This window comes from Megalops cyprinoides, chromosome 19 (genome assembly GCF_013368585.1).
Source record: "Megalops cyprinoides isolate fMegCyp1 chromosome 19, fMegCyp1.pri, whole genome shotgun sequence".
Taxonomy (NCBI): Eukaryota; Metazoa; Chordata; class Actinopteri; order Elopiformes; family Megalopidae; genus Megalops; species Megalops cyprinoides.
The window spans coordinates 13,294,303-13,307,992 of NC_050601.1; positions in this window are offsets into that span (position 1 = coordinate 13,294,303).

The following is a 13,690-nucleotide window of genomic DNA, read 5'->3' on the forward strand; positions in this document are numbered from 1 at the left end:
ACTGACGCATCAATTTCAGATCCTTCGAATGTCAGTGGATTATGTCTAACATCTCAACACACCTCACACCTCAACATGCCACTGATCTACAGCAGCTGCAGCTGTGCGATAATACCTTGCTACATTCAACGACAATGTGTGAAAAAGCTTTACAAGCACCTAAATCCTCTCTGCTCCTGTAGCTTTCAGGATACAGATGGTATGACATCAGTTTTAATTAACGTTAAATACTAATAGTCCCAACAGGGTAAATCTCAGCACACATTTTGATCTGATTGAGCGACAGGCAATTTACTCTGCCCCTCTTATGGACACTCCTGGCATCACATGCTATTAAATAAATATGCTCCACTTAGCCCTGTGGAGGACTTCAAACGTGCCAACAAACCCTGCTGTCTGCTCCTTAAACTGAAAGGTTAGCTTCCACCAGCCCTCCCTCCCTACTTTTCTCCATACCTGTACTCAAGTGTGGCTACTTTGGCTTCAGATTCGGCCCATACTGTAGCTCCAGTGAATGTTAGAGATGTCCCAAACAAAAAAAGTTCATAGTATTGCTGTGAGTGATACCTGGGATCAATACATTTCAGGTAGGCTTAAGTTCAGGTGGCCTGCAATACGGTTATTCACTCTAAACTTTCATTCATCCAGTGATTATATTCTTCTTCCAAAAAAAAAATCTATTATACTACTGCAGAGCTCAACACAGATTGATGATCACTTGGTCATATATAAAATGACTACACTGAACTGAACAGTTGACTTATTCTGCAATCACTCCTTTCACACTTCTTAATATTCTCAGACAATGAAACCAAATGTTTGCTGATGTTTTGACAAATAGTTTGCCTCAAATTCTTTAGGCTGCATGCATTTCTATCTCTGTCTTATTTTATGACCTGTATTTATAACCAACATACAGTCACTACTGTTAAAAAAACTGGATACACAATAATTGAAACAGAAATAGACCTATAATACTCCCAGGCAGTTCTGCCATTGTTTTGGCAAATGATAAAATTAACATATAATATAGTGGCCCTATAGCCAGTTTATTCAGGCTTATATGTAGTTTTGAGAGTCATGTGGCTCCACTGTGTTTAAGGACAGGAAACCAGCTGTTTTACAGGACTAATGAGACACTTTAGTTCTAGGGTTCTAGTTATAATTTTCAAAAGACATTGTATGCAAATATATAAAGCAGCGAACACTTGAACCCATTTGAGTACAAATTGTAAAAGCATAGCATGTCCTGTAATACAGGGACAGGTGCCACCTCTGTGTTGGGATAAACGCACAAAAAAATGAAAGCCAATGTGGACATTTATTCCCCTCAGAGGTTGAAAACAAAAGGCAATTGGGAGAAACTGAACAAAAGAGTATACCAAACAGCACACACCCCAGTACTGAGCTTTCTCAGCCCTGCTGGGGATGGGAGGATATGTGCCTCATATGATACTGGCCAGAGGAAAAGCGGGTTAGCGGGAGCTCCCTCACACAGTGACTGCGCCTACCTACCGAGCAGGGTTTCCGTTAGCCGGTAATTACCGGTTTTTGCCTGGTAAAATTTATATAAAACTGATAAATTAAAAACTTGCCGGTCAAAATGTCCAGTAATAATGCAGTTACAGATGTTTTGTAATAGCCTACATTTTAGCAGCTAATGTTGAGGTTTTGCTCAATCGTTACTGTTCATTAAATGACTTCATTGTCATTCTTTTATCAACCTAGGTGTACATTATATTTGCGTTTGTAACATAGACTGTTATTGAAACGTGACCGGTAAGTTTCAGATTTGTCCGGTAAAATAAATTCTTTCTGGACACCGGGCCGGCAAGAAAAAAAAACCCAAGCGGAAACCCTGGTACCGAGCACTTCTCATTCAGCAGCAGGCCTGAATATGTACTCTCACATCACCTGGGGTGATTATCAATTGCTCTGCGCTGTGTGTGTTTCCCATGCGTGTGAGGTAACCGCTTTCACAGTTCCTGAAATCCTCCCAGGAACACCTGGCAAGTGGTCCTTTCTGCTCCTGCCCAGGCCCCCTGGCCTCTGAATTGTAGTGTTACATGGCAGTAAGGAGCAGGACTTGTAACCAAAAGGTTGCCGATTTGATTCCCCACTGGAGCACTGTTGTTGGACCCTTGGGCAAGATACTTAACCCAGAATTGTCTCAGTAAATATCCAGCTGTATAAATGGATAACATGTAAAAACTGTAACCTGTGCAAGTTGCTCTGGAGAAGAGAATCTGCTAAATGCCAATAATGTAATGTAATATAACAGTGGTGATTAATTGCAGCATAATCAGAAATGTCATGTTTTCCCCTTTTGTACCTTCTCTATGTTACTGCATTATGAACAGTGCAGTTCAATGTGATGTGTTGCGTCACAAGTAAGTACAACTAACCACACAACATTTATACAAAAGTAACACAAGACTATCAGACAGTGACAAAAACATTCCTGACATTTATTCAAGCACCACCTTCTACTCAAAATAAGTGCTGTTAGCTACAAGGTGAATCAGAAACTGAAATAGCAGCTGGACAGTTTTAGAGCTAAAGTAAGGAACAGCATAACCACCTGCAAGTCCTTCAGTGTAACCACATTTAGCTTGTGGAACACACATTCTAACACACACATGCACGTGCACACACACACACACGCAGTTTCAGTCCATGGTATACATTACCTGCTGTGTTAGGAAGTGCAGTTTATATTATGAAAAATATCCAAAATATCCACAACAGTTGTGATCACTGCTCTGGTACACTCGCTATGGGGTGGAAAAGAATTTTCAAATTTCAAATTTTATTTCATCTCATATTAAGTCTATGCACCCTCTGCTTGCAAAAAACACCTGGATGTTCTACATTTGCTACAGTCAGTGGAAACAAATTTGTTTCTGAGAAGCACGGGGAATTGATTTCAGTGGAATGTCTTAAGAGGACAGTATACTAAGAAGAAAGAGCAGACTGGGTCTCAGTTGAAGTGAAATATAAAAGGCTGGATGCCAAACAAATATCAACAGGCAATATTTTCCAAAGTATGAAAAACAAACTTCCATGTCCCTCCCTCACAATGCTGAATTTTAAGAATGATCTCAACTCATTTGTAAGAAACACAGAGGGACAGATTTACTGCAGTACCAATGTGAGCTGAATGTGTGTGTGTGTGTGTGTGTGTGTGTGTGTGTGTGTGTGCGTGTGTGTGTGTGTGTGTGTGTGTGTGTGTGCGTGTGTGTGTGTGTGTGTGTGTGTTTGGGACAGGATTTTAGGTCTGTACTCACCAGTACTTCCTGTCTTTTCTCAGAGCTTTCTCTGTTGCTTGTATTTTCTAGGAGTCTAGGTATTGGAATTAACGTCTAATTTTCTGTAAAGAGGGACTACATATTTGAAAATGCACTTCAGGGAAAGTGCTAACCTGAACACACACAATGCACACAACAAGTCTATGATAATCACAAAACAAAAATAAACCAACAGCAAACAGGACTGCGAACCTTGCCACCCTTTCCTAAATGTGATATACAGCATGACACCGAATGCAACTGCTACTGTTACATGTTAACATGAATGTGGGGAGTCTGTGTCAGCTGTAAGATCTGAATCTACCCCAGTCCACTGGGGTACTGCTTGGTGGCATAGATTACAATGCTAACAATCAGAGAGTTCCACAAGCTACACCCGCAGAACCAAATCCTACAATTCTCAGCTCCAGAGAAAACTCATCAAATTTTATCTCTTTGGAACACATTGTACCTTTCAGTTTGACTGTAAGTTTCTCTCTGAATTTTTTTTTTTTGTTATTGCTTCAGTTTCTTTCCCCCAACAATCTGAGCTCTTTGTTGAGGTTAATCCTCTTTTAGGAGATAAAGTTGTTGTCCAAGCTACCTTTATACAGACACAGCACTGCAGTCATTGCAGATAGCGTTTGCCCATGTGGATGGTTTTAGGACAACTCTGTTGTACTCTTTTGTGAACACATGCAAAACTATAGCATTACATTGCGTATAAAACAAACACCATAGTTTGTATGTTGTATTAGTTTATAGGACTCTATGGGTCTCTATCACCTTACTTCACCTTGCCACCAGTACATGCTAGCTAGCATGTACTGTATACAAAACCACCCTGTATACTCCACTTTCATTACACCACTGTTTGGCCCAGGCAGCCAGCTTCTGCACTGATCTTCAGTTTCTTCAGTTTTCACTTGCTTCCCTGTGTAGCAAAGATGGTTAATGCTCTTGATGGTAGCCTAGGGAGTGTGAAATAATCCCAGCCCAATGAGAGACGACTGGACACTAAGTACAAGTCCATTAATGCATATTCTCTCATGCAAACATCAGACCCAGGAACTGGCAGCAGATATGGAGTACAGTTTGATTGCTCAGTTTGTAAGCAATACGCAGCAACAGCACTGCAGCAATATCTTGAATTAACCTGCCGAAAGTACTCATTTATTTTCTCGTCACCTTGTTTGCACCCAGAGTATTACTGTTTAAAATGGACTGATGCAGAATTGAACGTTACTTAGATTCACAATGGAGCATTATCTAGGCTTTCTGACATTAAAAACATTTAAAAAAAAAAACTGGTGATATAAATTATCTGGGTCCAGATGGATGCCTATTGCAGTCAGAGCCTATTGGATTCGATCCTGGCACAGCCATTATTCACTGTCGGTGAAAATGTAAATTGCTCTTTATTATAGGCTACTTTAATATACCTGTTAATATTTTTTAATATACCTGTTGACACGGACTTTTCAAGGTAAACAACTAGTTAGACTCGACTCCAATGCAATCACATGTTCACTTTCTACACTTTCTTTTTGACGAACTGGTGCAAACTATGAATCTGCTAAGGTAGCTCCTGGCTTTGGGGTGGAAGGCTCACGTGGGGTAGCGGTGGAAGGTCCGTCTCTCGCTCCTGACAGGTTGCAGAGGCAGCGGCGCAAGACATCCTTCACATAAAACCTAGTACTAGTAACAGTGAGCGGACACGGGTTTTCGTTGTAAAGGAATTACATTTGTAAGTAAGCAATCGGAAGGGGATTTGTCGCAACAAATAATTTTTTTCTGAAGCATGATATTAAATTGGTAGTCAATTGACGCTTGTTGCCGTTTTCACTGATAAGAAGCATACATATAATTTGAATAAGAAGTCTTGCTGCAATTACTCAACGTGTGGTCCTACCTTTAGGCAAATGAGACCAGGCTATCTCAGGCTAACATAGCTTTTTAAAGCCAAACGACGTTTTTTCTCCGTGCTTAATTTAACGCCGGTAAACGAAGATCAAAACGCTCCACCATCTGAACGAATTCTTGAGAATCAAGGTAAGTCGCGGATATTAGTAACTCAAAACATCAGTTACTTGTCCAAAATTGGGATTGTTTCCTTGACTTGTTTAAAATTACAAATAAGTGTCTTTGTGCGTTTGAAGGTAACCGTAGAGGTGTTAATTTCAGAAAATGTACCTAGTGCATTTAGATAGTTTGTGTAATGCAACTGAGTCGTTTATGGACGATTTCACGACTGTTAGGTTGTGAAAAGGGATTCTCAAATACCAGATGGATCTACTATAGTTTTCCGACGCCCGAGCTTACTTTTTGCTGTAACACACCGATGTTGGGTTTTAATTGTGGTAATTGCCTATTTTAATGGTCTTATGCGGTTCACCTGTACGGGTGGAATTGGATATCGCACAATCAAGTAAACGTTAAAACTGTATTTTATCTTTTACTTTAAGTGAAGAAAATATTTAAACAGATGTGGATTTCTTCTGTGCACTTTCTTGAGGCAACCATTTTCGAGGTGTGTCTGTGTGGGGCGGAGTTTACAGTGTTAATTTACAGTTAATTGCCGCTCCCTGTTTTTTGTGGCACCATTATAGTTCATTTTTCCAGCGCTGTTGCATTGTCTTTAGGAACAAAAAATACGTTGATGTTGAAAAGCACTGACAATATCATACATAAGCATGGAATGTTCTGTTTGATGCTGTTGAGAGGTTACAGAACAGTATTATCAGTTTATATGATGTTTAAGGTATTCGGGGATTGTACACACAGAAATATTCATGACACATCATGCTATGCCTGGTATCCTGTTTAGCAAGTGATTCATCTTCATTGGAAGTCCAATTGCATCATGAAAATCTCAAAATATTAAATACGGCATAAAACTTTAAACACAAATTTTTTAATAGAAGCTTATTACCATATTTAAAAAAAAAAAAATCAAGACAGTCACTAAAATAAAACATTAAGCAGAATTTTGTTTAAAAAAGCTTAAAATAAGCACACATGACACTTAAATTGCCACATGGATAGTACTAAAAATGCCATAATAGTCACATGTTTTTATGTGTTTTAACCAGACCTTTCAATAAAGATGTTTTTTTTTACGGTTTCAGAATATGGTTTTTATTTTGTTCCCTAAAACAATAAAAAGGCTGCAACAAAGACATTACTTCAGTCTCTGTTAGCGTTACAAATCATAGTGCCCTAGCTGAGAGCTCAGTTTGAGCAGCCTTTGTATGCGGTTGATTCACTGTCATGACTCATATGTGGTCTTTTTGCTTTTCCCATAAATAATTGTATAAACGTACTGAAAAGTGGAGGGACTGGATCGTTTCATATTTTGAATCAAGACAATTTTAATTTTATATTGCTTTATTATATTGAGGTGATATGTTGTTGGCTTTTTAAAATTTGAGAACACACTGGTTTGTTTGGTTTGCTATTGTACTGACTTGTGGTAAGTCATGAAAAGAGTTGGGGTCAGTCTAGACAACACTGGAAACCTGGCACAGACAGAAACAGTAGAGGGAGGTGGGCCAAGAAAAAATTTTCAGTGAAGAGATATGTTCTGGCTAATCAGGCCATATTCATGCAATTGTACTTGTGTACATGGCACAAAGTTATTTTCCCAACAGTGGAAGGTAGCAACCGTAGCAGGCATTACCACAAACTGTAGGGACAGATGGGCAATTGCCATGAGAACTCTCGAGCTGAACCTGACCAGGAAGAAGATGATGGCAGCTGATGACAGACAAAGAAGTAACGAACAATGGCTTGCCTACCGCACTATTCCTAAAATACCTCTGTGGCTGAATATTTACAGCCATGCCCTAGATAGTATGACCGCAATCCGACACCCTCCTACACTGGGCAAGCAGGAGCGCTATTTGAACAAAAATTGCATTCTCCAGGGCTGTCAATTTTGTCTACTGCCCTTATGTCAAGATCATAAAAATATTTGCAGATGGCGCCACAAAACTGGGGCCCATAGAGTTTTGATAACGCTGATAGATCTAATAATGAGTGGTAAGGCTGAGATGGAAGCTGAGGAAATGAAGTCAAAGAGGCTACCACTTTTAATGTGGTGTAGGTGAGCTGGTGTTTTTTGCTGATGGATTGAGTAATATTCTGAAGGTGGATGCAGGTGCTGAGAGAGGACTGACTTTATTGGGTGGTACAGCAGGGGTGGAGGCAAGACTGGGTATGTCCTAAATTTGGCACCATATTATGAAATTTATCTAGCTGTTCTTCCTGCCATTCGGCCTGTTTGCAAATCCATTTCAGATTACCATGACACTGAGGCTGTGTGTAAGGGTAAGTAAATAATGGTTTGTTCAGCACTGAGCTCTATTTTTCAAATAGAAAATATGCCCAGAGTTGTATTCTCGCAGGCCTCTGGTTTGGAAAAGCGACGTTGTTTATTAAATTGTGGGTTTCCTGTCATGAATTCTTTAAGGTGTATCTGAGCAATAATACTTGGTTGAAAATACTAGATGCCTGTGGGACCTGCAGAATGTGTCCTATGTGGTAACTCATACCTTTCCATCCAGCATTGTACTGTATCAGAAATTAATTTCAAGATTAATTTCAAGAACGTAATTTATTAGCAGTATCCAACATCTTCAGGCCCATGAATATAGCTTTAAGAACTCCACCTTACACAGGGTTTATAGTTACATGTAACTAAAGTTTACATTTAATTTTCCCTCTAATAAGAATGGGCTGTGTCTTAGGGGTGCGTTGCTCTTAGTCCACATTGCATGAGATGGCAACCTCATGCAATGTGAAAGATATATTGGTGATTTCAAAAAGACTGCAGAGTGCAACAGATAGTAGTCAGAGTACCCATCAATACAACTACAGGACCCTAGGTGCCTATGGGCAGACAAATGGTCAAAACAGATAACTAAATGCTATTCTAGGCTGTATTAGAACTCCTAAGGAATTATTATAAAGTCAAATAAATAGATTCATTGATTTCAATTGGAGAAGCTGAAATGTCAAGTGAAATTCTTTTTGGAGTTATATTTTTATCAAATGGGAAGAACTCTTTCTATGCCAAAAACATACAAACCAGTCAGATTATGGTTAGCCAAGTCTGACTTCTTCACAGAATTAAAAGACTGGAATAATTGAAACAGACTCTCAAGCAGTAGGACGCAAACCTAGTTTTTATGGACAAATTAAGTAAAGGAGCATCCAGACCATAACCAACCTTTTCCATGGAAGTCAAGGATTTTAAACTTGTATTGCTTCTGATTTCAGCCATGTTAAAAGCATGATGTACGTAATTGCCTTCTAATATTTCCAGAGTCGATCAATCAAATTGTCTGACTAGTTTAAGCCACCCTGTACACCTTGGTGTGTCTGTGACTCTGTACTCCCTGGCTGGCCTCATTACAGAGTCTGGCATTTCCGTGCCACTTCATGCAAAGTGCAGGCTCCTGTCCATCACCCGCCCACTCAAAATATCTGCAGTATCATTCTGATACTCAGCAAGTTTTTAAAGAACAAAGGTCTTAGTCTAATCGCAAGACTAAGAGCTAAGACTGAAGACCCACCTCTTCAGACTGCATCTTGGTTCCACCTTAATCCTCACCCCCTAACACCTGCGACTTGTATTGCTCTTTATTTTACGTGTAGTATTGCGATGTATTTTGGATCCTGTGATGTAGTGACTGATGTATGGTTTGTTAAAGCAAAACATGTTGAGCTTACTTGGATTAAATAAATAACATTGCATGGAAATATTATTGGTGCATGACATAAACTGCTATACAGCTGGAGAACTCTTTCACCATAATTTTTAAAAGTAGATTATTCTAAGTTCTTGGAAGTTTTATCACCATCCGAATACAAAAAGCCCAAATGAGATGCTGCTATTAGTTTAGAGATACCATTGTTCAGGGAAACCCATATAGTTTACAGACGTCAGTTTGTACATTTATACAACCCACTGGGTCTATGTCTGAGCACCACACCCATCAAAGAGGGAGAGTGGGGCAGGGAAAGAGTCTGACTCTCTCAGGAAGTCCTGTTCTCTCCCATTTGCTTCCAGCTCTTTCCTGTGAAAGTGTATGCCATCTGTAATCCTCTGTTTCCTGTAATAGCTGTTAAAGCTGAGGGTGGTGAGTGGCTCAATATCTGACAGGACAAGCCTAGAGGGCCCGTTCTCTGCCTGGCATCCCATTATTGCAGGGCTTCAACTGTGGAGTGACTTTGAGAGGGGAGAGAGGTAGGTGGTCAGTGTCATTGTGAATGCTAAACTGCTAAATAATATGGAGCACGCATCAGTGGTATGAAGGTAAAGCTTGAGTGAGGCTTAGTATTTTGATGTAGTATACATGGGCCTTATAGATCTTTTTGGTACAATATGTCTCCTGACACTGAGTTCCATTACGAATGTGGAAGCAAATGCTTTTGGCTGTGATTTTCTCTAGAGGAGCTCCCTAATGCCGTGACCGGGACACTTTGTCGTCAGCAGGGGGATGTTCCTGAAGGGGCTTAAATTCTCCATCAAGTCAAGATTAAAAGCAGATAGCTAACCAGGCCCTTTTTGTTCTCACAAAGGAAGTATCACGACGTGGTGCACATTAACGGTTTCTGCGCTCTTCAGGTGGTAGAAAAATTGCACTTCAAAATTATATACACATGCACACGGAAAGGACACGGTGGGAATTTTTTTGAAAGAACACAGGGATGGTCATACACAGTGTCCGCAGCGTTCAATCAAGAAGTGGCTCCGAGTTGGTGCACCCTTAGTAAGTCTTGAGGAAGTCAGGGACCAAGGTGTAGCAGCAGCAGTAGCAGTCACAGATATCCCTGTGTATAAATAGTCCGGGTGCAGAGGGAGTCAGCCATGTCCCCAGGGTCCTGTCTGCATGGTCTGGTAAAGGTTTATTTGCTCCAGGCTATCATCTGCAGAACAGGGGGAGCAGAGGCAATGACAGTGATTGACAGCCTCTGGTCCCTGCAGCCTCTAACCTGCTAATCACTCCTGTCTGGGAGGGGGTGCCGTTCTGTTGGTCTGGGGGTCTCATAGGAGGCACAGTGTCATTCCCCCCTCCTGCTCTACCCAGGCCTTTACTGCAGGGCTGGATGCCGCACACCACGGGTGGGGCTGGGTCTGACTCATTTCTCAGTTGTCATTAAATTGTTAGGGTTTTTTTTTTTTGGATTGGGGGGGTGGTGGCGGGGGTGGGGTGTTGCCCCTTATTTTCGATCTTTAATTCAGCTCCTTAGTATTGATTTTAACTGAAATTGTAGTCAAATCATGACAATCATATGATAGGTTAGATGCCAATGCAGACATGCTCAACAGGAGAAAACGCACACCTTCAATGAGCAGTCTTCCTCTCACACACAGCGTTATTACAGTTCTTTTGCAGAGTGTATTACAAGGATCTTGTACATGACATACATGAAATGTATGTCACAGGGGCCAAAATAGCAATAAAGTAAACACATTACTGAGTAAAAAAGCTGCATACCTATCTTACAGTATCATGTGCATTCAGTCTAATAGTGATCTGTAGGAGCATACATCTCAGTGGTCATATGGTGCCTAAAGATATATGTGCATCAGATCAGCTCTATCCTCAGTCATACTAACTTTCCCAACTGAAATGCATACTTTTGGAATATGGAATTTTTAATGTTAATTAATGTCAGCTACTACAACAATGTGCTGAAGTGCAGCTCACCGCCATTTTGTGATGACAATAATAATAATCTTTAATAACATCAGAGAAATCATGTTTGAATAATGAAGATTACTAAACATTTATCTGGTTTCATCTAAATACAACTAATTTTCTCTACATTCCTCTAATGACATTTTTTTCAGGCAGTTAGCAAGCATGGTGTGTTGTATGGGCTTATCGGGTATCACACACAGGTAGGTAGGTGTACTGTCCTTCTCAGGCCTGTCCTTAATGATCCAGTGCTGTTCCAGTTGTGCAGCATCCCCACCCAGGATGAACAGGCAATTACAGAGGTTTGCCACAACTTTCTAAACAGTAAGGACACAGTGTTTCACTGTCTCCTGTCTCTCTGCATCATTACTGACCAGAGTTTAAATGTTTTTACCAGTGGATGCTGAAACTTAGTTCATTGTTCTTGTGCAGTCCATACTCTCTCAATAACTGCCCTCCCTGCTGCATTGCCGTGAACCCAGTGAGGTTCCACATAGGGCTGGGCGATATAGCCGTCGCAATATATCAAATAGCTATTGTTAGCGCAATAACAGCTATCCCGGTATGTGGCCTTAGGATTCTTCCCGTATTGTTTTCGCTTTAGTCATACCTGATGCGGGAGCACACCTCCAGTTTTCTGAGTCCATGTGAAATGCTTCCGGGGGGAAAAATGCCACTTGTATCCAGTTGCAGCGGGTGAGCTGGAAACAGGAGAAGCCCAAACACTACCTTTAAATCTATCATTACTTTCAACCTATTCCCCTTTATCCTACTTGATTAGCAATAAAACAAATAAATCACAGAATAATCGACACCAATCGCGTAATTAGAATAAATGATTATGCTTGCGAAACACCGCAGATTGTCTGTAGTTTGTGTGCTTGTGAAAGCTACAACGTGAGATTGTTTAATTAACAAGGATGGCATTTATCAATTTAAATTACGTTAAATGCTCATGACACATCACAGCTTTTGTGAGGTCTGAGTTCTAAATGTTATTGATCATTGCACTCAGTCTAACCTAAAAGTTTATTCTCAGTAATTTAAATCAATTTAACTAAATTTAGCTCCGTTTTTGTAACACAAGAAAGCTATAATGTGAAACATTTAAGAGAAATCTTTGGGATTACTTGTCACTTAATTATTCAAATTGCTATCCTTGTTAATTAAACAATCTCATGCACACAAATTTCAGACAATATGCAGTGTTTCGTGCATTCAAAAGTACCAATTCGAAATGCATGGTGGTACTTACATCACAGCCCGAGGAGTACTTTTTTTCACCCTCATGCCAGCGAATATTACTGTTGGAGATGAAGAAGTGGCTACTATTAAAGAGTGGAAAGTGTTGTTATTATTGAAAATGATTTCATTATAATGTCCAGCTAGCTTTATCATTAATACATGTATTGTGTGTCTGTCACATTGTTAACTTTATCAGGAGCAGTAAGAGATACGAAGTAAAATTCTTTAGTGGCTCATTACAGTTTGTAACCTTTTGCATAAAAATTCCCAGATGATTAGATATTATCTATTAGCACATAAGGTGAATGTGGTACCTGGAGCTGCTTTGATTTTAAGTAAAAACTAAAGGAAATGGGGTTAAATTAAATTAAAATCTTTTTTCGTCTTGATAGCATTTGTTGGAAATGTCAGTAAAAGGTCAAATCAGGGACACCCACACTGTTCCTTACCATGTTGATAAGTTGACTCTTCTGTTATTTTACTTATCAACCTGTTGCATGCAGTTCATTGGATTACATATATGCATCATCTTCACTTGGAAGAAAATGGTTACTACTATCCCTCAAATACAAAGTGAAACCGAGAACCCAGTGGACTCTTCAGGTGGAGCGTGCTGTATTTGACAGTGCCATTGCCCTCTGGATCAAGTGAGAATTGAGGCTTGTAACTCGCACAACCCCTGTATCACTGTACCCTGAAGTCACAGCAAATCTGCAAAATAGAGTTAAATAAATGACAAAAGCCGAATTGGATTACTGTGGAACCAAAGTCATCCCTTGTCTAAGTTCCACAAAATACCATTAATTGGTCTCCCAAGTAAGTAAGTCTGGTGCATCAAAAGTTGAAGCCAAAAGTAATGATTACTGCATTTTCTCACTGAAAATCAGGACCACCAATCGTGATAGTAAACATGACACCAGTAACTGTATTTGCAAATTGACAACTATTTGACAAGGAACAGCTCAAATGATGGGTCTTTACATTTCAGCCCTGGATAGTGAGGATAAAGATTTATGGGTTTGTTCTGTTTGCCAAGCTTCAAAGGCTGTGGTAGTTGTCTTAGATGGAGTTTCAGATTATATAAACAAAAATCAGTACTTTTGGGAAATTACATTCCACACCAATAGTGAAGAAATCACAAGAATTCACAGTGCTTCTAGTGTTCAACTGATTGTGGCACAGTATGAGGTTGAGAATTACTGTAGACTTTTGGATTTGTTGAAAGTCATTGAAGACTACTTTCTTTAAAAGAACTGGTAGCATGGGGTCTTAGTATTCCCAGAACATCTGTGCCTTGTTAGCTGTGAGAGTATCTGGCAATCTCACAAAAAACAAGATGCTGCTTGTGGTTGACTCTTCGGTTTTTACTTATCCGACCCACCTCTAATATGCTGTGGTGGTGTGATTTTTAAGCCAAAATGCGCTCAAAAATTGTTAAAAAAAATGCTA